Genomic DNA, 27,485 nt, shown 5'->3' with positions numbered 1-27,485 from the left:
CCAAAATGATATAGCTAATAAACTCCAACATCTTCTGGAAAACTACCGCTACTACTGCTAAAGTAAAAATCAATTAATTACAAATCAATTAAAAGGTATAAAATATAATTTTAAAAAGCACATAAAATGGTCTGTATTTCTACCCTAAAGGTCTTTCATGTCATGCACAGCCTCTCTTTTCTTACCAGACCTTTCCATCTCAAGTTACAAAACCAAATGTCAATAACTAGAGATGACTTCCACTTTTCAGCAATCACGCACTTAGCAATCAAGCAAGCAAAATGAACAAGCTTCTGTATGTTTTTCAAATATGCAACTCCAAATCTGTGCATAATATAAGGAGTAAAACATAGAGAGGTTTTTCCAGGGAAGAACTATAAAATCCTAGGTCAGAACAGACATGCTTTCAACTACAAGTAACAGAAAACTCAGCTTTCAATGAGTCAAACATATAGAAGAGGATATTTTTGTCATTTAATAAGGAATCTGGTATTAAGGGATCAGAGACGTACTTAACATTGCAACACAGTATATGTGGATAATGTGTGTATATCTGTGTATACGCACACGAATGCGGGTATGTGTATTAATACGGAATTAAAAGTTTAATGGAACAAAACAGACTACACGTAATGTACTTTGATATTTCCTATTCTGTTTTATTTTGTTTCATTTTTAAAAGCTATCAGTGACAAATAACCTAATTCGAAAATGGGTAAAGTTTTTGAACAGACATTTCCCAACAGAAGACATACAAATGACCGATAAACACCTGAAAAGAGACTCATAAAAAGATTCTCATCAGAGTAAATAAAGATACTTATCAGGGAGATGCAAATAAAATCCATGACAAGATACTGCTAACACACACTAACATGGCTAAAATTTAAGACTGTCAGTGCTAAATGTTGCAGAGAAGGTGGAAAAATTGGGACTCATCATAATGTTACTTATGAAGACATAAGGCGGTACAGATGCTTTGGAAAACAGTTTTGCATGTTTTTATTGGGTTAAATATACACTTACCATAAGATCAGGTCGAATTCATAGCATACACTCAGGAGAAATAAAAACACATTTTCTCAAAGCCTTGTGTATGAATATTCATAGCAACTCTAGTCATTATTCCCCCAAAATGGAAACAACCATCACCAGTCCCCAACAAATGAATGGATAAACAAATTGTGATGTATCCCAACAGAGGAATATCACTCCAACAAAAAGGAACAGAGACACATAGTATCAATGAATCTCACAGATTACACTGAGCAAAAGAAGCCAGATGCAAAGAATACTTTTTGTATAATTGCACTTGTATAAAATCCTGCATAAATTTGTTCTTAATAGGGGCGCCTGGGTGGCTCAGTGGGTTAAAGCCTCTGCCTTTGGCTCAGGTCATGATCCCAGGGTCCTGGGATCGAGCCCCGCATCAGGCTCTCTGCTCAGCGGAGAGCCTGCTTTCTCCTCTCTCTCTGCCTGCCTCTCTGCCTGCTGTGATCTCTGTCAGTCAAATAAATAAATAAAATCTTAAAAAAAAAAAATTTGTTCTTAATATACATGTATATATATACATATATATATATATATATATATGGAGGGGACAAATATATATAATGACATATATATATACATACTAGTGTATATATAGTGTGTGTATATATATGTGTGTGTGTGTGTATATGTAATGACATATATATATCCACATATATGGAGGGGAAAATAAATATAATAACAAAAATATAATGACAAATATATATAAAAATGACAGATGACATATATATGTATATAAAATGGAGGGGAGCACTTACTAAAAATAGGTACAAGAGAATTTTGGGGGGTAATGGAAATATTCTATATTATGATTACAACAGTGGTTACATGGGTGTCTACATTTGTCAAAATTCATGAAATTGTAAATTTAAAATGAGTGAATTAATTTTGGCTCTACAAACAGGTAATGACTTACCATTTGAAAAACACAACTTTATCACTCAAATTATTTAGACTCAAATAATATCAAAAGGCTTCCTGGAATCAAAACGATTGGTATAAGAATCTAGTAGTCTGTCATGTTGCTCGTGATGAGATTAAACATGCTGGGACTATTAAACTTGATAGCCAATAACTCCAATCAGCATAGGCCTCCGCAAGTCTGTTTTCACCCTTATTTAGACTAGGACTAGTAAAGTGCTTTAGTAAAAATCACTTTACTGTTTGCAGAGAACTGCCAGTTGCATTTTATCTGCCCTGAGCAACAGTCCAGTAAGGCACACATTTTTATTTTTCTTTTACAGCTGAGGAGCTGAGGTTTAGAGTCACAGAGCTGGTAAACACAAGAGGGACTGAAATCCACTCGCATCAGAGTCTACCGTTTTCCCATTACATCACAGATGGCTTGAAGAGCACTGAGTCATGGGTTCTTGACTTTCGGTTTTAATTTCCTTGTTATTAGGACACCCAAGCACCAGAAGACATATTTGGTACCTCTTATTTGCTTTCAAAAAATAGAGTTTAGTTCTATTGCTATCATTCCAACCCACAAATCTATACTTCACGGGTTCTAGAAGATCAAATGGAAGTCACCTAAAAATGCAGCTTTAAAAAAAGATGTCCTTTACCTAAACATTTTCATTTTTCTTCTTCCAAAGAGTAGAATGCTCTTTCCTCAACGGATTTGGCTAGTTAATCAAAAAGAAGAACCCATCCAAAAAGGGGAATCTATGACCTCTTTGTCAGGGAAGTAAAATAATTCAATGCCAAGAGGGCTATTTTTACTTTCATCTGATGATCTGCAGGAATTTTTAAAGGTCAACCCCCATGGAAGGGAAAGGAGAAACTGTTTAAGAAGTGTTTCCGCAAATCCCTCTCCTCTTAATCACCTCAAGCCAGACCATGTGTTATCTGCTACCTGGGGTAGTTAGAGCACGATTATATAATGGGGACAAAGGACTAGTTCTATCCCTGGGAAGGTCACTGAAGTAACTTTGATGTACTCTGGAGCTACCTAAACCACCACTGAATCTGGCAGTTACAATAGAGTTCAGAAAGCGTGGGTTGGTCTTCCTTAACTCATGCTGCTACTAGAAACACTGGTCAGAAGCATCCTTTGGGCAGCTAATGGGAGGCAGGGTATTTAATTACTCACTTATCCTTAGAGCATGACGATGAGGACCCAGTCCCTGGAGATAAGAAGGATGGGTCACGTCTAGTCTACATAATACAATTGTCCGAAGTTGCAGCAAAGGAAATCTTGCAAAAGTCACTCATTAACTCTGTGATTCTAGGCACACTGTTTTGTTTCTCTGAGCCTTGGCTTCTTCTTCCACAAATGAGAACAGTCATTTCCTACCTCGCCAAGTTGTTGTGAAGTTTAAATGAGCCAAATGTGGAAACGCTGAGGGAACTGTGAAAAGCAGTATAAGCATTCACAGTCACCCTATTCTTTATCAGAATCTACTTTTTCTTAGAGGATATTACTTTTTGCTCAAGGTCTTTGTTGACTCATTTAATAAAGGTTTGTTGAGTGCCTGTTACGTGTCAGACAATGGACTGTGTGTTGGAAACACAAAAGAAATATAATGAAATCCTGACCCTCAAACACTATCTAGTCTGTGGGATGAGGTATGAAGTATGGGGTTGGGAAGGGTGATAAGAAAGGGAAGTTAAGGGTAGTATATGCTATGATGTGGCACTGCGATATCCCCCTTTCGTGTCAAAAGACTTATTCCCCTTACTGCAGGAAATAGCATTAGCCCCTTAGAAGGAATACCTGGATGAGAAGAATCACCTTGCCCAAGGTCATGCCCACTTCCTGAGGAAGTCATATCCAATAACCAATAAACTTAGTATACAAAGGCACAGTCCCCTTGCTCCAAACCAGGGCACTTGCGAAGGGTTATTCCTCTTGGGAACACCTCATAGGGCTGGCTGACATTGACAATGCATTGCTGCTTACCTTCTTCCTCTGACAGATCCTGCTTCCTTTCCTTCCTTTCCACAAGTATTGATCCCAGAAAGCTCCTTAATAAAACTCCTGCACACTGATTCCTTCTCAGAGTCTACTTCTGTGGTAATCAATTGTATGTATCAATTTGTCTAGGCTACGGTACCCAGTTTTTGGTCAAACACCAGCCTAGATGTTGCCATGAAGGTATGTCTTTACCACTTACCATATGGATGTCTTTACCATTTAAATCAGTACCCTTTGAGTAAGCAGATTATCTCCATAATGAGGGAGGGCCTCATCCAATCAGTTGAAGGCTTTAAGATAAAGGAAGGAATTCTGCCTCCAGACTGCCTTTAAACTCACATTACAATACCAGCTTTTCCTTGAGTCCCCAGCAGATGATAGATATAGATAGATAGATAGATAGATAGATAAACAGACAGACAGACAGACAGACACTGGTTCTGTTTCTCTGGAGAACCCTAATACAACTTCCCAGAACTGAACTACAGTCTCAGACATTTATGATATAGTGACTAATAACCTATGTTAGCACAAGGGCTGGCTTCCTGGGCATGCAACCCGTGCAGTCACATAGGGCCCCAAACTCAGTAGGACTGGGTTGGATGTTCCACTGTCACCATCTTAAAGTCTTGGTAATTTTAGCTTCAAGCTTGTATTTTGTAAGTGAAGTCTTATGGAACAATGGAGCATTTGTGAGCGGAAGAAGCTACATGTAATATGCATGTTCCCTGCTCCTCACCACCCCATTCCTGGACAGCATTTGTGATGCTCTGTGACATAAAAATTCCAGCAGACTGACAATGCATGGGAGTTCAGTGAGACTCGGAGTGAGTACAAAGTGAGACAAGATGGTTAGTGGTACAACTGAGTGAGTAGAGGAAGGGGGCCAGCTGACAACTCCAAGAAACCACACTTACATACATTCTAAACAAAATTTGCATCAAACACAGAAAGAAGACAACGGCATTCTAATAAACATGTATGGCCATGAAACAGTTACATATTATTTTCTTCATGTTACCTCCCTGTATTAGCCAACCACTTATGCTAAAAATGATGATAGAGAAAAAAGGAAAATATCCAGCAACCTGCAGATCTTTTGGCTTTCAGTCCTTCCTTATTCATCACTAAGCTGAAGGTAGGAGTGTTGGTAGAATGTATGCTTATCAGGAAGGAAAGCTTGAAGCGTTGAGTTTTGTGCATATTTCTTCTGTCTGGTAAGAACAAACTACATCTGCCATGTACAATCTCTGAATTGTGAATTCTGTGATTTTGGTGACACTACATATGAAGTAGATGTTCTTATATAAAACTGGCCTTACACAATATAGAACCAAATGGCAAAATTCATGACAATTAATAATTCAAAATTTGAATTTTCTTTACTTAGAATGACATTAAATAGCACATAAATAACCAATAGCAAACAAATAGACAAGAGAGAGACTACGGAAGAAAAGAAAAACCTTTATATTATAGTACCTTTAATGGCAGTTTTTCTCCTAGTTTTTGAACAAAAGGCCCCACGTTTTTATTTTCCACAAGACTCTGAAAATTCTGTAAACCCTCCCCCTCCAACTCCCATCCCCCTACGCCTCCTCCGCTCCACCCCCCCCCCCCCCCCCCGACCACCACCAATTAGCAACTTGCTTTGCAGACATATAGAGTTGGGTTTGAGGAAAGTTCAAAAGCTGAGTCCCAAGAGGCTGTCAGAAATAGCTGGGAAAGGGGAATTGAGGGGAAATGGAGGAGGGGGTTCCGGGCAGAGGAAACAGGATGTACTAAGCCTTACAGTCTAGAGATAGCATGCCTCCCACAGAAAATTAGAAAGCATTTGGTTTAGCTGGATCTTGAGTTGGAACAGTAGGATTGGGGGATTTGGCAAAGAGGATTCTGAACAATACAAGACAGGTCAGATCACGAAGGTGCTGGTAGGCACTTTGCAGGAAATGGGAAGACAGTGGAAGGTTTTAGAGTGTGATTAAGAGAAGATGCACTGTAGAAAGATCTTCAGTACCAGATTTGATTTTAAGGGTCTCACATACAGACCTCTGTGCTGCTCTAGGGCCCTGGAAGCCCTACACGTCTAACCTCCTGAGCATTGACTTTCCTTTCACCCAGATATCATAGTCATAGTTGCCACGCAGAGGATGCTGTGCCAGTTCAGCCCCAAGGGAGCAGAATGGCCGGGCACCGGTGGCCATTCTCAGGAGAGGACTCCAAACACCTCTGCCTACTGCACCTTGATATCCTAATTGCCAGAGAAAATACAATACAGTCAAGTCCTGGACAGAACAGCGCTGTATATACACAAAGAAGAGACAGAGCAAGATCAGACTCAATAGCAGACATCCGTCCCCACGGCCAGTGGGTTTCTCCCAGCAGCCCATGCAGGGCAATTTGCCTATGTGTACCCCTCCTGTGCTCCAGGGGAAGGAAACCTACCTCTCTTTACAGAGGACAGACATAACCAAGGGGTTGGCCAAGTGCCATGGGAAGCACACACTTTGAGCAGAGAGAATACTCATTGTGCTTGAAACAGGACAAATCTTCCCACCCAGGGTGATAAGCCCAGCACAGATGTGTGAGCTCTTTGTCTCTTGGTGAGGTATGAGAGCCAATCTTCTGCAGGTGAGTGGGAGCTAGAAGACTGCTAGCACGAGGCTGTCTTTTCCAAAACCACTTATCCTTCAAAATCCAGGTCAGAGGGGCACCTGGGTGGCTCAGTGGGTTAAGCCGCTGCCTTCTGCTCAGGTCATGATCTCAGGGTCCTGAGATCGAGCCCCGCATCGGGCTCTCTGCTCAGCGGGAAGCCTGCCTCCCCCTCTCTCTCTGCCTCCCCCTCTCTCTCTGCCTGCCTCTCTGCCTACTCGTGATTTCTGTCTGTCAAATAAATAAATAAAATCTTTAAAAAAAAAAAATCCAGGTCAGAGGCCATCACCTCCTTGACTCTCCCAGAATCATTCTAAAAAACCTAAAGGCAACTCACTGAAGAATGATCCATGAAAGAAATAATGGATAAATTAGATTTTACTAAAATTAAAAATGTTCATTCTTCAAAAGCCACTGTTAAAAGAATGAAAAGACAAGCCACAGACTGGGAGAAATATTTTCAAAGTACATATATGATAAAGAACTTGAATTCAAATATATTTTTTTAAACTATAAAAAACAAAGATCAAGGGGAAAAAACCCAACTTGTAAAAAATGACAGAAGATCTGAATATACAATTCATCAAGGAAGACATAGGGTTGTCAAGTACACTCAAAGATGCTCAATGTAATCATACTTTCAATTATAAAATTGAAAATAAAACCTCAACTAGGTATCACTACTCCTCCAGTAGAATGGCTAAAACTTTAAAAACTGAACATATCAAATGCTGACAAGGATATGGAGGAAACAAAACACTCATAACCTACTGGTGGGAATGTCAAATGATACAGCTACCTTGGGAGACAGTTGGGCAGTTTCTTAACAAGTTAAACATACAACTAACATATGATCCAGTCATTCCACTCCAGACTTACCCAAGAAGAAGAAAAGTATATACATCCCTACAAAAGCATGTACATAACTGTCCTTAGCAGCTTTATTTGTAATAGCCCAAAGCTGGAACCAAAGCTAGTGTTTGCCAGCAGGTGACTTGATAAACAAATTTTGTTACATCCATACAATGGGATACTACTCATCAATAAAAAGAGGGATGAATCATTGATACATACAACTACACAGATGACTCTCAAAATAATGAAGCTGAGTGAAAGAAATCAGACATCTGTGTAGTTATATCAGACATACAACTACACAGACGACTCTCAAAATAATGAAGCTGAGTGAAAGAAATCAGACATTAAAAGGACTCTGTTTATATAAACCTCTGGAAAATGTAAGCTACTTTATAGTGACAGAGTACAGAGGGTGGTTGCCTGCAGACAGGGGCCAGGGAGGTGGAGGGGAGATCATGGGGAGTTGCCACAGGCGAGATTACAAAGAAGCAGGAGGAACCTGGGAAGATGTAAAAAATATGTTCATTATTGTGCTTATGTTGATAGATTCACAACTGATGTTGTGTATGTGCATGTGAAAACTTTGCAAATTGTATCCTCTAACTATATGCAAGTTATTGTACATCAATTATATCTCAGTAAAGTTTAAAAATATATATGTTGCCTTGGGATCCCTTTCTCTGTTCTGTCCCCTTTTATGTATTTAAAATAGTCCAGAATAAAAGGTTGAAAAGAAACACCTCTGTCTTTCTGGTACAACATAATTAGAGTCATGGAACTAGAGGTGGCCTTGAGGTGACATCATATCGATTCCCATCCTCCCCTGAGAAGGTCAACAAGTGCTCCCCATGCTTATGTACGTTATAACCTAAGTGTAGTTGCTAGACTTAGTTGCAGGAGTATGCTGGGCTTACACAAATTTAATTTGACCCCCAAAGTGACCCTCATTTATTTTCCTCTACACCTACTGCTCCCCACGTTGGGACAATAACCAAATGTCTGTCACTGCCACACTAAAGATTTCTCTATAGCGTCTGATGCCCATGAGAGCAAACAGAGGGGGAGAGAAAAGCAATGCAGAATATATATGTGATTGCTCAATCAGCTGCTGTCTTTCTCCCAGATGGCTCCAGCTAATTTAAAGTCAAGCAGGGCTGGGGCGCCTGGGTGGCTCAGTGGGTTAAAGTCAAGCAGGGCTAAAATGACAATCAGACCTGATTCTTCCTCCCACCTCCACTGTTAACTAATCTACAACCTTGGGCAAGTCACTTCCCCTCTCTGTTCTCAGTTCCCATCTCTATAATATGAGGGGCTGCTGTCTAGACTATCTCCAAGATCTCCTCAAGGACTGATATTCACCACTTTTCTATGTCCTTGCAGAATTAAAACAAAACAAAAGAAAAACACTGCAGGGTGCGATGCATCAGGATGTTACAGTATGAGCACTAGTCTGTGACTGCTGAGAGCCAGGAGGAGGAGTATTCTGAGATGGATGGGTATCATCGGAGCTATCATGTCAACTTCATTACTCTGAAGCTGGAATATGCATCTTGGTCAGGCGTGGTAGCTATCGTGTCAAGTTCATTACTCTGAAGTTGGAATATGCATCCTGGTCAGGCGTAGTTTACTGAGAAGAATAGAATACAGTTTGTACTTCTCAAGCAAATGGGAAATTTTCTAGAAATGGCAGGGCTTTCTTAGAACAGAAATGGACGAAACACAGCTAGCTCTTATAAGAGGCTGAAATCAGGGACCACAAATCATGAACAGTGTTACTCACCCCCATTCCCTTGTTCTTGTGCTCTCACTCATCAATGTCCCTCCTCCCCCCACCTCTGGCTCTGTCTCCTCAAAAGCCTTACTCTGTGCTTCGGTGGCATATGGTGGGAAAGAGCTCAAACACTCAACATGACCTCCCACTCCAACACCCAGCACCACCTAGTTAGTCTGCCATTTGGAACTCCAGAGTCCCAAGAGAGGAACTCTAGTATTAGCAGCTTAGGTGAGGTGTTTCCCTAGTAGGAATAGCCATCCTGGAACCAAGTGGGGTTGTGGGTCATCTAATACATGGAGCTGCTCTCTCTGGGGCCAGCACAAAGGAGGTTCTTTTAGAAGGAGGCATGAGTGATTAGTACAGAGGCCACCTCTGATGATGTTTGGAAATCCAACTTAGAGCCCACAGAGAAAATCTCTTTCCCTAATAACTTAAGAACTAAGTTCTTAGCTTCTTAGACCTCTCAGACTTTATAGATGAGGGTCTGAGGACAACCTAGTTGTTCCAGAGCTGGATCTGGAGTTCTGGCCACTTGATTTCTAGCCTAGGGTGCTCTTTTAGGATGAGCTCTGCCAGAGACTCTCCTTATGTCCAGGATGGGAGTGCAGAAAGAGTCTTGTGCCAGGAAGGTTGTCGGTTATGATGAATACCATTAAATCATAAAACAGGCATCAGCATTTGCAACAGATTGCATTTTTAAGATGGCAGCAACATCATTCCTATCCCACATGCTCTTCTTACACTGTACCTTGCTGTTCCTCCAGTGAGTGGGGAGCTCTATGTCCCCTCCACTTGAAACCCGACAGATCTTTGTGGGTTCCTCAACCAAAAGAATAGGAGTCATGCTACACAGTTTCTGAGGCTGAAACATTAAAATGCCATGTTCTCCTGGGACATTTGCTCTTGAAATCCAGCCACCATAGCAGGAGGAAACCCAAATTAGACCATACAGAGAGGCCACATGCAGGTGATCAAGCTGAGAGCCCAGCTGAGGTCCCAGTCAACAGCCAAATCAACTGATGTGCGAGTAAAGAAGCCTCCAGATGATTCCAGTCCCCCAAGCCATGGAGAAACTCCCTGAGTTTGAATCTGAGTCCCAGATACCAAGAAGCCATCTTGCTGGACCCTGCCTGGAATCCTGTGACTATGCTAAGGTATATTATGCCACTATGAGTATGGTATCTGTGAGTGTGATAAGAATCTGTGAGTACAATAAGATAGTCACTTTATATCACTGATTTGGGGGTGGTTTGTTACAAACAATAAATGGACCTGCACTGGTAAATCAACCACTTGCAAACTTTGGGATCTTAGAGACAAATTTTTATCCTAACCTAACCGTCATTTCAAGACAGCCTTCAATTGCACTACTACTAGGTGGTTGACTTAAAAAAAAAAAAAAAGACTTTTGCATTAAACCCAAACTCCTGTCACTGTGGGCTTATTTCATCACCTATTACAGTAACTGCTTAGTGCCCCATGTCTGTCATTTTGTGATAAGGCAGGATGCCTTTGTGACCCACAGAAGTCACCTGAAGACTGTCTCAATTCCCTGTACTTCATTCCATTCTTTTCCATTATTACTAACTACTCCCCCAAGTTGTGCCAAAGCTAGAAGACACCAGGTGTTTTCCTCTCTCAGTCCACGAGAAATGCTTTAGTATTTGATTCTAGCAACTCAGAGAACATCAGTATCCAATGCCACTGAGTGAAGAAAGCTGGCCTCCATTAGTTTTCCTCCTCACCCCATGCCTAGTAGCCATGGAACTTCTGGCTTTGGCCACCATTTGTATTTTCCCACGGCCCCCACCGTACCTCACTCCACATCACTTCAGTCATTAATTACATACTAATTACATGTTAACAGAGCCCTCATGTCATTCCTTGTGGGAAAATACATGATTATATCTCCAATGTGAATGTTCGTCATGTGTCAGGCACTGTGCTAAGCAGGGGGATACAAAGGTGAAAGACGCACAGCGGGTGTTCAAGAAGCTTACAACCATCATCACAGATCTTGGAGCACCTGCTCCATCGGCTCTATCAAGACCGCTGCTGATCCCACTCTGTTCCTCACCTTCCAGTCGCTGACCCTCAAGGATAAACACACAACAGCCAAGCTACGGCTAACTGTGAGACTTGGGCGCATTTCTTAGTATTGCTGAGCCTCCGTTTCCCCAGATGCACAGTGGGGCTGGAACTGTCTGGCGCACAGGTCAGGGGAGAGGTGAGACACGGCAAAAGGTGTAGATGCAAAGCTTAGTGTCTCGGGGAAACTCAATAAATATAACTCTTTTCTGCCTGCTCTCCCTAACTCCATGCTGCTGTCCCCAACTACTTTGTTTTATCATTTGCGTGCCTTTTCGACCCTATTCCTCTGGCTTCCCCCTTCTCGGATGGGAGAGGAATTTCTGTGAAAAGGGGAAATGGCAGAGTGAATCAAAAAGACACTAAATTTGAAGTTCAACATACACCATCCTGAAGGTATCTGAAGGGCCACCCAGTCCCACCCCCTTAATCTCCTTCCTTCCTTTTATTTATTTGTCCAACGGTCCTCCTTAGACACACAGTAAATTCAGCCCCTATGTCTCTTTTTTTGTCAAGTCAGAGAATCTGTCTTCTCCGAATCCTCTCCACGTTCTAAGCCTTCTTCGGCATGTGGATGGTTATTTTGCATTATTTATCTGTTTCTGACTATTTATCTGTTCCCAACTGGTAGAGGTGCACGGCGTGTGAAGGGAGAGAAGGGACAGGAGACAGAGCAGTTCCAAATAGAGGGAGGAAGCAGATATAGTAGAGAAGATTTTTAATTTTATAATAAAAGACCATATTTTGAAAACAAATTTTTGAGGTATTTCTATTTGTTTTAAACCTTTGGTAAAGTTTTTTGCAAAAATAGCCACAGTTCTTCCTGTTTCCCTATATCTGCACCTATTGAAATGTGACTTTGCAGGGCCTTCCATCAAGGGGTGGGTTTTATTTTCTCACACCCTGGATCTGACTTGTTTGCAGGGTTCTCCACCCCAAGCCTAGATCTCAAATGGCTTGCACCCGTCTGCTCATTCTCTTAGAACCCTGTCACCACCACATGAACAAGCCTGGACCAGTCTGCTGGAGCACAGGGGCCCACACAGAGCAGAGCTCAACTATCCTAGATGAGGTCAGCCTAGACCAGCCTACAACAGGTGACACTCAAATATGTGAGCAAACCCACCTGCCGTCACCCAGCCCACAGCTGAGACCAGAATACACCCCCATGGACTGGGGAGCAAGCCTATATGCTGAGTCAGGGGTTATTCATCTGTTTCCAACTGACACCAAAACTATAGAAAAATAAAACTGAACAGAATCTTCTGTTCAGTTCAGGGTCTCAAAGCAGTGGATGAAGTAAGCGTCAGCATCACTGCAAGTTGGAAAAAGGTTTTGATATTCTTTATTTTCCCCCAAAGTAAACATCAACTGCTCTTACTGATAAAGCCTCAAGTGGCCCAAAAACTGTTTAAAGAGCCTGATTAAAACTGAATGTTCATTCACCTTTAAACTGAACGTCGGCTGTTGGAAACAATTAGAAAACAAAGCTGAGACCAGAGAAAAGGCAGGGAGAGGGGGCAGTCCTTGCTTGAAATTAAAAAAAAAAAAAAAACTAGACCAAAGAGGAAATGTGTCCCTCTTGGCAGAAGCAGAATGGTGAGTGCAAAGCAGACACATTTTCCAGCACTCTCAAAAAACCCAACATACCAAGAGTAGAAATAAGGAGCAGTGACCATCTTCGGAGCATTTGAGTTTCTGGTGTCAGTCATTTCTGGCCTTCCCACAGTAGGAGCCCTAAAATCCCCTTTTCTCCTAAGCAGGTTCAAGCCACTTTTAAACACTTACAACCAAGGGTCTACTGACAGTATCAACAGGAGAGAACACCTTGCTCTTGCAAGGCAGCTTTGAAGAAAATTTGGAGGAGAAAAAACTGGACAAAGATAAGTTACATGCGGCAAACACAGAAAAGCACAACTCAGATCCTCCTTCAGGAAAGAACTCTGAAGAAAGACCAGCTGAAAGGAATGTGGTTGACTGAGCCGTCTCTACTTCCAGGCCAAGGGCATGCTCTTCCAGCAACCTGAAAGTCAAAGGCTGACTAAAGCAGTGTAGCTGAGGTCCTGCTCTCCTGGGGGCAGCCTCTAGCTAATAATTAAGCATAACCTGTGGTACAAGATTTACCCATTTCCACCCAGGGCAGGTCTCCTCTAGTGGACCACCAGCCTCCCACCTCCAAATCCCCCACTGGACTAGTAGAGGCTTTGCTGGTTCAGCATCACAATCCAGACTCCCTGCCCAATTCTGCTCCTTCCTTTTTCCTTTCAAAGGTGTTACTCCTCCATAAGCTTTCGAATTTCTAACTTCACATCCAACATTTTAGGAAGGCCTAAATTTAATGCTTAATGGCTTTCTTCCAGCAAATTTATGATCATACAAGATCATGAATATTTTCTGTAGACCTCTTATCTAGGATAGGCAGAAGGGGGAAAAAAGGCCCTTTCTCAGAGCCATGAGTAGGTAGAAATGACCAATACCTTCTTCTGCCCCTTTTATCCCAAACTCTGGTTTCCCCTGGCTTTGGTTCTTACCTCTTCCGACCATTCCAGGGGCCACACAGCAATGTGTCGTGAAACCAAGGCCACGAGTGAGAAAAATTGTCCTGATCCATCTGTTATACTTGTGGTATCAATGAACTTGCTTCCGAGCCCCTGCCCTCCCCTTCCAACACAACCCCTTCACCTGCCTCACCTCCTACCCCATCTCCGGAGCAGGAGATTAATTGATGAACTATCACTTTGAATGATGCAGACCTTGTACACGTCTAAGACATTCATTTTTAATATTTCCCAAGATATCTACCCTTGAAGCACCCACATACATGATGGATAGCTAGAAATGAGCCTGAACTTGATTCTTCATCTGATTTTCTACTGGTATATTTAGGAAGTGTTAGAATGGGAAGAAATTACAGCTTGTTCACACCTTGACTTATATAGTCACTGGTAGGATGACTGACCTTCAAGCTCAGAGAATTCCTAGCAGAACTTCATGTTTCTCCAACTTGATGAGCACAGAGCACATTCCACTTCATAATCAAGAATCAAACACTCTTAGCAACACTTGCTTATTGGAAGTTACGCAAATACCATTTCTTCAACTTTGTTTAAACCCAAAGACACAAATGTTGTTCTGATAATACACAGTAACTGTGTAAATAGTCTCTAAAAATTGCTGCCAACAATTTTTAGGTCATTTGCCCTTGTACCTGGGCTGGCCTGTAAGTGCTTTGGCCAATATCAGGGAGAATGATGTTCTAGGACTTCAGAGCCCAGGCCTTAAAACAACTCAAGGGAGTTCCCCAGGAACCCAGCTGCTTTTCTTTTCTTTTCTTTTCTTTTCTTTTCTTTTCTTTTCTTTTCTTTTCTTTTTTTTTTAAGATTTTATTTATTTATTTGACAGGCAGAGATCATAAGTAGGCAGAGAGCAGATGGGGGTGGGGGGTGGCAAACAGGCTCCCTGCTGAGCAGAGAGCCTGATATGGGGCTTGATCCCAGGACCCTGGGATCATGATCTGAGCCGAAGGCAGAGGCTTTAACCCGCTGAGCCACCCAGGTGTCCCCCAGCTGCTTTTCTATAGGAAGTCTACACCACACAGAGCGAACGCAGGGGCAGACACAAATATGAGCCATCTCAGATATTCCCATGCAGTTGAATCCCCCATATAATGGTCGACTTTGCCTCTATCACAAGCAGCAGAATTGCCTAACTAAGCCCAGTGAAGTTATAGAATCATGAGAAATGATAAAATGGTGGTTGTTTCAGGTCACTGCGTTTTCGGGTGGTTTGTTACACAGCAATAGGTAAATTAAACATTGGTTTTTAGATATTCTTACTTAAGTAATATGAAGATAATGAAGGTAATAGAGAAGGGGCACTCTCATATACTGCTAGTAGGAGTATAAATTCAATGTATACTGAATACAAAACATATGTGTGTGTATGTATATATATATATAAAACATTTATTTGGATGGCAATTTGGCAATGTCTATTCACATTGATATTCATATGCCCTATAACTTAGCAATTCCATTGCTCAGTATCTGTTCTAAAAAATCACCCACCTGTATAGCAAGGAGCATGTATAAATATGCTTATTTTATTATTGTTTGAAAGAGAAAAGGAAAGAGCAAGAAATGGAATATCTATCAGGAAAGAATGGCTGCATGCCTAACATGAATCCTTTACATCTGCAGAAAAAATAAGATAGATTTCTATGAACCAACATAAAACATGTCTCTGATATATTGAGTGAAAATAATAAACTACAGTACAATATATCCAGTAACAGGTCATTTATGGAAGACTGCACAAGGCAATACTATATATTTATAATTGTCTATGTATCTAAATGCACAGAAAGTCTGAAGGAGTTAACTGTATTTTTAGAATTGGAAAGGCTATTCCTTGATAATAACTCCAAGCCTGCAAGAGCTTAACACAATAAAAATTCATTCTATCCTCACCAAAAGTGTGACGTGGGACAGGGGGCCCTCCTCTGTGGAGCAAATGGCGACTTAGAGATCTGGGTTCTTCCACCATGTAGTCAGACAAGCTTGTGTGTGTGGCCTTCGCGGTCTCTGCATCAGGGGAGGGGAAGGTGGGAAGGCACTTGTTGGCTTTAAGCTGTCACAGCCTGGAACTGACAGCCTGTCGTTGCAGCTACCAGGTCATTGGCTGGAACTAGTCCTATGGTCCCAACATTATGGCAGTCGTATCTTTGAAACACTTGGATTTATTTCAAGTATTTTTCACCATTATAGATAACACTCTATTGCATGTACACGTGATAATCTGACATCTCTTTGCATTAATATATCCCTTTAGTTTCGAATACTTTTTATATCCATTATCTCATATAAAAACCTCATGTGGTAAGCAACCGATTTCTAATTCTCTTCTTTTTTACAATAGGAAAATTGAGGCCTCAAAAATCTCCACCAAGGCCTTGTGGCTACATAAGGGCTGGGACTCAAAATGAACTCTGCGTTGCTCTGAATCCAGTTCTCTTCATTAGACGCGTGCCAATCAGCTTCCTGCCCTACATCCTATCTGCCTTTTTTTTTTTTTAAGATTTTATTTATTTATTTAACACAGAGAGAGAGAGAGAGAGAGAGAGAGATCACAAATAGGCAGAAAGGCAGGCAGAGAGAGAGAGGGAAGCAGGCTCCCTGCTTAGCAGAGATCCCGATGTAGGGCCCGATCCCAGGACCCTGAGATCATGACCTGAGCTGAAGGCAGAGGCTTAACCCATTGAGCCACCCAGGCACCCCTACATCCTATCTTCTAATAGGGCCTCAGTATGTGAGAATAAAAGGAACTGAGGCAGAGAATAGATAAGGATTTTAAGGAAATCACTGTTTTAGGAATCTGGGTCGGAGTGATTTTGAAACATGTTTGTTTCCATGTCTGTCTCCTTGATCAGAGCCTGACTTTCTAAGGGGGATTTGTCCATATTCACCTCTACAATCCCAGGCTTGACCCATGATGAGCCCTCAGTATTTATTGAATGAATAAATAAATGGATGGTGACAGAGATATACCTTCTATGTCCCCTACCATAACATCATAGCACTTTCAACCTTGGCGAAATCTAGAGCCTTGCTACTCAAATGTAGTCCCTCAAGCAGCAACATCGAGATCACTGGGAAGTTGTTAGAAATGAAGACTCTCAGACCTCACACCATCCATAACTGAATCAGAATCTTCATTTTCAAGATGAATCATAAGCACTTTATAGTCTGGTAAATTCGAAAAATAAATAGAAGTTGAGTGACTCCAATGCGCTGGCCTTGAGTAAACTGTTCTGTTGTGTAGATAGAGAGCTCTACAGATAGATACGGCTCTACAGATACCTCAACCTCGTATATTCGCCAAGCTGAAAGCATGGTCCCTCCTCTCGGAATTTACTGATCCAATACTTCTTTTTTTTTTTTTCCAGTATTTTATGTATTTATTTGAGAGAGAGTGACACCGAGAAAGTTCACAGAGGGAGAGGGAGAAGCCAACTTGCTGCTAAGCAGGGAGCCCAACATGGGACTGGATCCCAGGACCCTGAGATCATGCCCTGAGTCGAAGGCAGATGCTTAACTGACTAAGACACCGAGCTGCCCTGATCAGTTATTTGTTCACACTATACCTCCTTCTTAATATAAAAGAAATGCACAATAAGTGGACTTTGTTTAAATTCAATATATTTAGTGTCTGTGCCGGGTTGGAAGAGGTAAGGTGGGTTTTAATAATGTGTTATTGACACCTTCTGATATGTGGGGTTTTTTTATATCACACCACGCAATTCTCTGACACCAGCTGGCTGTCTTAAAATTCAAGTCCATTTTGACACTATCTACCCAGAGATAGCCTCAGACACTACAGGCTAAAGACTCAGTCCCACAAAACTGCCCCCACTTCCGATGCCAATCCCAAGCCCAGATTGCCCTGTGGTTCTGACCAACTGAGATTCCCACGACCTCCTGCTTGGGTTCAATTAACTTGCTGGAGTGGCTCACAGAACTCAGAAATTAGTTTACTCATTAGATTACCAGTTTATGACAGAGGATATTAAAGGGTATGAATCAATATCCAGATGAAGAAATACAGTGCACACGAGGTCCCAAATAAAGTATCTGCTCTCCTCCGAGGAGTTTGGGACCTGGTGCAGCAGCATGTGGGTGGGTGTGGGGTTCCAGGACCCGGAAGTTCTCTGAATCTCATTCTTTGGGGTTTCTGGGGAGGCTTCATTACATAGTTGTAATTGATTAAATCACTGGTTATTGATGACTGAACTCCACCTGTAGCTCCTCTCTCCTGGAGGTCAGGATTGGTGGAGGAAGACAGGACTAAAAGTTTAAACCCTCTGATCATACAACTGGCTCCCAGGGCAACCAGCCCCCATCCTTGAGGAGCTTTCCAGACATCACCTCATTAGCATAACAGAAGACACTTTGCCACCCTCCTGGCAGGAAATTCCAAGAGTGGAAGGCAGCTCTGTGCCAGTAATGGACAAAAGCAAAATATAAAATATATATTTATTATAAATCATGATATCACAAATGATAGAACTAGTACACTATATCTGGAGAAAATTTATAAAACAGAGGAGATTTAGGGGAATTCAGGAAGCAGCACCCCAGCATGACGGGTGATATTGCTTTTCTCACTAGCTCTAACATCCCTGTTCATTCTCCAGTCCTCCTTCCATAGCTCTCCTGCCTTACCATCATTGCATGCAGTCCTGGGGCAGAGTATACATACTAAGGACATTCCAGGAGTGTATGCCACAGGAGAAGACACTGATACAGACTCTGCTAGACATTCTCACAAAAAACGATCTCTGTGAATCTGTATACTACCCAATAAAGCTGATACTGCATGCATTTCACAAATAGGCAAAACTAAGCTCAAAGAAAATATGTAGCTTGCTTAAATCACTATAAGGACTTTTTTTATAAGGCAGACTCTTTGGCCACAAAGTCTCAGATGGCCTGAGAGCAACCCTCTAAGCTGTCTTGGGTAGGGGATAGTAAGTGAGGCCAGCAATCTCCATTCTCCAAATCTGGGATGATTCAGGTGGGGGCAAATGTACACTGGCTTTAGGATCACAGCGTCTGTACTTCTTTGAAAATACTGAAAGGAATGATTGTCGAACTTCTCAATTCTAAGACTCCTGGCTATATTCCAGCCAAGTTCAGAGCCCTGGAGCCCCAAAGTCTGCTCTGAACTCAAGGCTACAGATAGCTCTTTCCCTACATGGAGATGTGGCTGCTCTCCACAACGTCAGCTCAGATGACTATCCAAAGCATCAACACTGGTTCAACATTATCAACACAAGGTGGGAAGGTTGCTAGGAAGCTAGGAACCTCTATATATGCTCCAAGATGCTAGCTGCATGCAGATCAAATGAGAGTTTCCAAACACTGGATTCCCAACACTTCTGCTCCTTTATCCACAAATCTGGAAAATGGTTTCAAGTGAGAATACATGAAGATCAAGGAGCTTTGTTCATCCATGTAGAAGTGACTCATGATTAGATAAGAAATAATGACTTAGTAACTAATCACTGGTTAAAACGGAGGCTAAAAAATCATAGATTTTTAAGATTTCCAACATCAGAAAACAGAGGACCAAAGATGTAAACAGACCAACATTGCAAGGCTAGAATATGGATCTAATTCATACTTCTCCCATTCTGTGAGATTCTAGCGCGCGCACACACACACACACACATACACACACACCTATTCGGTAGCCCTCTCTTTTTGTCTATCAATATGATTATTTTCCTAAGTGATCTTTTCCACCCCTATGGCTATGAAAACTGCCTATATGCCATGGACACTAAAATTCGTATTTCCTATTCTGCTATCACTCCAATCTTGATATCACATCAAAAGTACATGTCTAGGGGCGCCTAGATGGCTCAGTGGATTGGGCCTCTGCCTTCAGCTCAGGTCATGCTCTCAGGGTCCTGGGACTGAGTCCTACATTGGGCTCTCTGCTTGGCAGGGAGCCTGCTTCCTCTTCTCTCTCTCTGCCTGTCTCTCTGCCTACTTGTGATCTCTCTCTGTCAAATAAATAAATAAAATCTTTTTTAAAAAAAATTACATGTCTAAAAGCTTTTCTGACATCTCTACTTGGATATCCAACAGGCAACTCAAACTTAATTTTTCCCAAACAAAATTCTTTATCCACGTCTCTACCCAAATCTGTTCCACCCTCAGTCCAATCCACATAGATAAATACATCATGTGGTTACTCCATCCAAAACCTAAACTCACCCTCAATAATCTTTTTCCCTCACACCCCACATTCAGTCCATCAGCCTCTTCCATCGGCCACAACTCCAGAAGGTGTCCTGGATCTATTCACTTCTCGTCACCATAACTGGTTCCATCCTCTGTCACGTGGACTTCTCCTGATCCGTCTCCTTCTTTCACCCTTGCTCCACTCCAGTCCACTTCCTGACACCCAGAATGATCTGTGAAAGTGCGTATCAGTTCATGTCACTACCCAGTTGCAAACCATCCAAAGGCTTCCCGTGTGGGAGGAAACAGTGTAAAGCCCCATTGATCCAGCCTCTGACCACCTGTTTGACTTCATCTCTGTCATTCTTCCTCTTGCTGTGTCCACCCCAAAGTAACCAACCTTTCTCTGAAACTTTGCCATGCCAACCTAATTCCAGACTTGGCTGGTGGTCTTCCCTCGCCTCAAGGGCTCTTCCCCAGATCTCCTTAAGTATGCCCTCTCCCTATACTCAGATAGATCTGTTCACATGTAAGTCCTTCCAGAAGGCCTCCCCTCACCATACCATCTCAAATAACCCCTCTGTCCCCCATCCACTCTGTAATATATCACTTGGCTGCTTTATTTGCTTTATAGCACTTAGCAGTATACATATATATACATATATATGTATATATATATTTTTTAAACTTACTTATGGTCTCTTGCACGCTAGCATCACATCTCCTCCCAAAACTGTTAATTCATTAGGATCACAGACCACTGTATCATTACAGACAAAAAGTCTTTCTATAAAGGGCTTTGCAAGTCAAACAGTCTCTGCTGCAATACTCAGCCCCCGTCACTGTAGCATGAAAGCCGCCATAGATGATATGTAAATGTGTGAGCATGGCTGTGTTCTATTAAATCTTTATTAACAAAAATAAGTGGTGGGCTGGATTCCACCCATGAACAATAGTTTGTTGACCTGTTATCTAGATGAGGACTTGGCACGTAGGAGAAGCCTTGTAAATATTTACCAAATGTATAAATAAATGAGAGATCTAAACAGAGCATTCTCTGGGAGAAAATGCTGAAAAATAAGAGAAGGGAAAAGGGAAAATAAATACTCAGCAAAATGACTCTTGTATATATCTGGCAATAAAAAGTCTTACTATCTCTTATGTGCATAACACTTAAATTTTATATTTCTACCCTGTTGAGACTTAGCAAAGAGCTAAGACTATACTTTGTACTAAGATCAGACTTATCAGCTGTACCCTAAGGTCTTAGGAGACCAAGACCCAACCTAAGGACCTCGTCACTGCTTAGACTAAACAGGGCCTGAATAGAGAATGAATGGTATGTCCCATCAGCTGGGGATAAAATGACCCACAGTTTCTAAAAGAAGATTTGGTGAATTACCTACCATCAAAGTTTTCCTCTGACTCTGCTATCCCCTGAACTGCATTTTCAGTCCTTTTGTACTTCAATGTTTCCCACTTATTCTTTATAATGTGTAAACATTGTGATTAAAATTCTGTTACTTATTGTGGGGCTCCCTCTGCCAAAGATGGGATTACTCAACTACTGAAAGAAGGTATAAACACAATTGAAGACGAGACGTGATTTTGAGGGAAAGCATTTTCTGCTTTGAGAACAGCGGATTCCCAAAGCCCTGCACAGGGAGGAAGCTCAGGTCTGTGCCTGGATGGTAACTGCCCATTTAAGGATAACAGAGCATAAAGGCTCATGAACTCTCCAATTATTACACAGAATAATAAATTGGCAAGTTACAGGTGCCAGGAAAACTATGTCAGACCCTGCAGCTCCACGGAGAGAAGAGGAGTTCAGAATTCATTTTCCATAGAAACAATGATATACACAATGCCTACACTTCATTGAAATGGTGTGGAGACTCTAAACTTCAAGCACAGCAAGAGCCGAGAAGGCATTAATGGGGGCCTTACCACCATTTCTAAAAACACCTGTTTCAAGAAGAAGGTAAGTTTGAGTCCTAAGCAACTGACATCCAAATAAAACCCCCTGGGGGACAATGTGTTCAGAGAGGGGGGAGGGGTATATTCGGATCCTCTAAATGGGGGGAAAAAAAACAAAATGGGGGCTAGATGGAGAAGAATCATTCTCTGACAGTTCTTTTTTTTCCCCTCCTAGCTGGGTACTAAAGTTACCAAACTTCCAAAAACTTAAGAAAGTAACTTTATAAACTAAGGGAAAGCAACCTTCTTTCCTTCAAATTCTCATTTCTGAAAGAATGGACAGTGAATCAGAAATGAGCAAAAATGTATCTTTTACAAAACTCCAGTCTTCCAAAAGGCTATAATCTCAAAATCTTTTTGCAGTACTTTTGTCATCAGCTCAAAGCACGGCTTTTTCAGAAAGTTGCTGATGAGCGCCATCTACTGGGATTTACCCAAACTCTGTCAGGAAATTTCAAAGCACTTAACAATGAAATTCAGGACTCATTTTGCCTCTTGGCACAGAAAAGGAAACTCCTGGGAACCCAGGCAAAACCTGTTGGGTTCACCTGAAAAATCTTGCCTTGAAAAATCTTGCCTTGGTCCTTTGCATAAGTACTGGGATAGAATTAGGGTATTTCATTTCCAGGGGAAAAGATTTAAAATGAGCCGTCGGGAAATCAAGTTTCCAGAACATCTCTTTAAGAGGTCTAGGAGTAGAATCTAATGAGGAGGGGGTACTGTCCAAGCAACCTCTCCTCTCAGTCCCTCCAGGTAACTAGAAAGAAAGATTCAATCAACTGAATATCAGATTGTCTTTGAAATTCTTTTCTCCTCTGTGAACAAAACAAGTCATGAATATTTAGTCTGAATTAGATCCTCCACTTGACAATGATGGTCACAGTCTGGTTAATAAAATAAATACACATGCGTATGTGAAATTACAAAGACTGATCTCTCGAATTCTTAACAAATTGTATTCTGGTTGGATCCACTAACTAAAAATGCCACACAGCTCTGTGAGGTACACAAAATCTTCATCTCTGGATTTCCCCGCCTCAGAGCTACGACATCCTCTGTCCCTGTGGGACCCTGTTTTCCTCATAACTCCTTTATAATGTCATTGGTCCCTGCAGAAATAGACTCACCCTACCATAAAGAGGGGATGATAGAGAATGAAGTTTCACTAAGAATGGACAATACTATGGAAGCAAGAACATGGATTTGAATTCCAGCCCTGCCACTTACCAGCGGGATGATATTAAGTCTTAATGTCTTCATCATCATGTCTCTCACTCTGAAAATGGGTATTATTGCCTCATAGGGTTATTATGAGAATTAAAATGGGATCTTGTTTTCTAAGTCACCTGGCATAGATTAAGTATCAAACCATTTTTCTTTCTCATTGTGTTTTTTATGGGGCTCTGATAGATCATAGATGAGCAAGCTCTTCCCAGGCTGTCTTATCAGAATTCAGAGCAGTTACCTTTCCGTTCATTCCAGGAATGTCTGCAGTGTATTTTTGCAGAGTCAGCTCGTAAAGTATGCACAAAGTCTCTCTAAAGTGGTGTTCTAAACCAAGAAATAAACCACTTCCTTGTAGATGCCTATAAATAAAAAGAGATTTCCAATCACATTTTTGTACGTGCCAAGAGTAAACATCTGAATCTCTCAAGGGAATTGCCGAAAGAGTATTAAGAGGAAAACTCACCTATGCAGATAAGTCAAAATTCCCCAAATGCCACCCTACTGAAATCGATTTATAATAAATTGGCAAAAGTTTAAGAAGAACTCTTCTCCCCCCCACACACAGCTTTCCTCTCCTTGATCCATGAACTGAAGCTCCAAAAAACTTTATCTCAAAATAGCAAACACACAAAAAATGTTGTGGTCATATAGATTGGTAGTTTGGTTAGATAAATGTTTGCAAATAACCTTAGCTTTTAATACCAACATGTTGAAACTGCAAAAGCCATGAAATACTTTCTGTGGTTCATTCATTTATTAATTGATAAAACATTTATTAAACACCAAGCTGGACCCAGGCAGTGTTCCAGGTGCTGGAAATAAAACAGTGAACCAGACAGGCAAAGCATTCTTGCATCTATGGAGTTTAACATTCTAGTGAGAGGAAACTGATAGTAAGCATGGTAACAAGTAATATTTAATTTCAGAGGATAATAAATACTATGAGAAAATATAATGCAGTACTCTAGGAGGCAGCACTCTTAGACTCTCTGAGGGAATATTGCTTGAGCCAAAATCTGAATGACAAAACAGAGCCATGAAAGAAATTGGGGGATAGAGCAGTCAGAAGAAGGGAACAACAAGTGCAAATGTCCTGAGGTAGGAGCCAGGCAATCTTGTTTATGTGGCTGGACGATAACAAAGAGGTTGTAGGCTAGCTTCTCAAACTTGAATGTGAATACAGATCGCCTGGGAATGTTGTTAAAATGCAGAGTCTGATTCAATGGTCTAGGTTGGGTCCTGTTTCTCATTAACTACCAGATGAGGCTGATAACTGTTGTTCCTTGAAGCCCACTGTGACTAGCAAGAATATAGGACCTTGTAAGCCATGAGACAATGTTTGGATTTCCTGCAATTCCAGTGGAAAGCCACATATCTCTAGAGCCTTTCTCAGTTACACAAAGATTTCATACCTCTTTGTTATTTTCCCCCTAGCCAGCACAAAGCCCAGTACTTGGCAGAGGCACTGTAAATGTTTGTGTTAAATGATAAAGTTGATTATCTTGACCCTTCTTTGTGGTTTGCCTGGTGCTAGGAAAGAGTAACAAAAATAGGCTGACACAAAGTTAGATTATAGACAGACTTTGGAGCTTATAGGGACAGCTGAAAGATCTTGGGCAAAATGTTCTACCTCTAGAGCCTTGCTTTTCTCATAAATAATAATAGAAAAAATAATAGAAAAAATGGAAATATTATCTCCTTCGTTAGAGACACATGAAAATTACATGCAATCATGAATTGTAAGTGCCTTGCATAGAAGGTGCTCAGTAAACATCCATTCTCTCTCTCCTCCTTCCCCAGCTCCACCTCACTGTCAGCCTCCTGGTATTTGTATCAAAAGCATCATCATCTGTAAATCTTTCAGAGTAATGCTAATTTTCAAATTAAGAATTCAAGGCCATTTCCATGTAAAGTAACTGGTATGGCCCCTTAACATTTGTTTATTGCTGCTTTAAAGACAATCATGTCAAGTTCCAGCCCTATCTCAATGGTGAACTTGCCTGACCATCTTTGATAAGTCCCCTGACCATCTGTGGGCCTTGAAAAATAGATGGTCATGCCCAACTCTGGGATTACCAAACTACGATTACCCTGGTTACGAGTTCTGAGAGAGTGGACTCATCTCCCAGGAAACATGGCAGAAGCCCAGTAGCCATGATGGCTGGGTGATGAGATCCAAATTCATTAAGAACAAAGGTGAAACCCTTGTCCACTAACCTTGGCTGACAAGCAGCCTCATTCCTTCCTCTCTGATTCCATTATTCTAGGAACTAGAATGCCAGAAATATTATCTCATCCTCCTTGGTTCTTCAATATTTTTAAAAGCAACTGGCATCAGAGAGAAAAACAGAGAACAAGGCGTAATGGAATCAATGTACCCGCTTCTCTGGGGTTTTTTTGTCACTTGGTTGTTGTTGTTGTCTATTTGTTGTCACACAAGGTTATAACCTTTTTCCAAAACTACCTTGGAGATGCAAAGAAATCTATAAAGCGCTAATGTTTCAAACACATGAACGTATTTCAGGAGGATGTTTAAGGGTTGGTATCTTTTTTGGTCTTGACCACCTCCACCCTTCCTCACCCCAGCTTGAGATGTTTGCTGGATTTTATTTGTTTGCTTGTTTCTGTCATTGTTGCTGTGACAGTGAAAAAATAAAAATGAAAACAAGGGGTCATCATCTTCCAGCCTCCCCCCCACTTCCTTAACCCTTGACTCTCCAACCAAAAGGATGTATGCCTTGCAATGCCTTGGCCCGGTAAAAGACTGCCACCAACTCCCTCCCAGCACGACTTCCTCCACTCCCCCTTCCCAAGTCGTGGAACCTTGCAGGAGAGTGTGGACCTCCTCCTGGTGTGACTTTCCTGACTCCCCTTCTCCTGAACCCTGAAACTTCCCCGGAGAGCGCCTTTAATAAATCTTGCCTTGAGCCTACCTCTCTACCTTGCCTACCTCACCTGGTGTGTTTACCTCACCTGCAAAACTTCAAAACTTTACACCTCTGACACTAAAGAATTACAAGGGTGGAGAGAGGCCGAAAAGGGAACTTAGTCTTCTTGTCTGAAGATGTATATTTCAGGGAAATGGTTTTTCAGGGAAGACTCTTAAGGAGCAGAGGCTATTTCTGAAAAGGTCAGTTGCTTCATCCCAGCAAAATGTTTTCCCACTTCCTCCAGAGGAGACCGGTTATTTCCAGATACATAAACAAAGGTGCCTGGAAATTCAGGACCCAGCCAAAACAAAGACCCTCTTTGTAACCTCTTTAGCCTCTGCTTTAGGCCTTTTGTTGTTTGTCTTCTTGATCCTGCTGTTCTGAAGGCCGGAAATGTTGGAAAAAAAAATGGAACAAAGATCCAAGAACCAGGTAATGGTGACACCTGGTGTGACCTTAGAGAGCCCCTGGCAGTCACACACGGTCACACCGTGATTAAGAGCTTCAATTCGTGTACTAAAGGTATGACACCCTAAATCCTCCGAATTACATGTGTTTCCCAGATCCACGGGCCTGTGAAGCAGGCAAAGGAGCAGGTGCTGCTTACCCAAAACATTGGCTTCCTTAATATCATCTCTGCTCTTTCCTGGCCAAGGGCACCCGTAATTACCTCCCGTAAACTGAACACGCAAGCCCACCACCCTCCACACGCACCCGCTGCTGAAAATTGTATTGGCAATTAATTTGTCAGGAAAATGCTAGGGGATGTGAACACTGGTAATTTTATACCATAGATATTCAAATTAAAGCTCGAGGCTGAGGGTTTGCAGTGTCAAATTTTAGAATAGTTGCAGAAGAAGAGAGAAACACAACCTCCTGCTAGCTCCTGACGAGGGGCAAAAAAGAATGTTCCAAGTGGTTGTAATAACCTTGGCTCCATCTGTAGACTTGACTTGGGAACATTAAGAACAAAAACACACTAATTATGGGTGATGCTCCTTGTGTTCCTCTCCAAATGGAAGGGGATGGGGCTGTTGTTTGTTCTGTACGATTCCTTGAGTGCCGAGAATCTTTTTAATGAAGAAAAATAATGTCAGACACTGGTAACTTTGCAGGAGCCCACTCTCATTCTGTGCCTTGTCTTAACTCAGCTTTGTGTCTTTTGTGGAATTCAAACTCAAGTCTTCCCAGACCCTTCCCTATTCCCAGTGATTCCAATTTCTACCCTTCGGGCAGGATGGGAAAGACATGGTTTGGCTGAT

The 27,485-nt window shown here is 41.6% G+C and overlaps 1 protein-coding gene across 1 annotated transcript in view; it reads right to left on the bottom strand.

The window, feature by feature from the left end:
- Positions 1 to 23,652, bottom strand: part of CPNE4 (copine 4) — a 577,619-nt gene extending 553,967 nt beyond the window's left edge. Inside the window, exon 1 of the mRNA XM_082719255.1 lies at positions 23,532 to 23,652. The gene's annotated coding sequence lies outside the window, so the exon portion shown is untranslated. The remainder of the gene's footprint in view (positions 1 to 23,531) is intronic.
- Between the last annotated feature and the right edge of the window lie 3,833 nt (positions 23,653 to 27,485).

The sequence above is a fragment of the Mustela nivalis genome, assembly GCF_964662115.1.
Source record: "Mustela nivalis genome assembly, chromosome: 1".
Taxonomy (NCBI): Eukaryota; Metazoa; Chordata; class Mammalia; order Carnivora; family Mustelidae; genus Mustela; species Mustela nivalis.
This window is presented reverse-complemented; position numbering and strand designations above follow the sequence as displayed.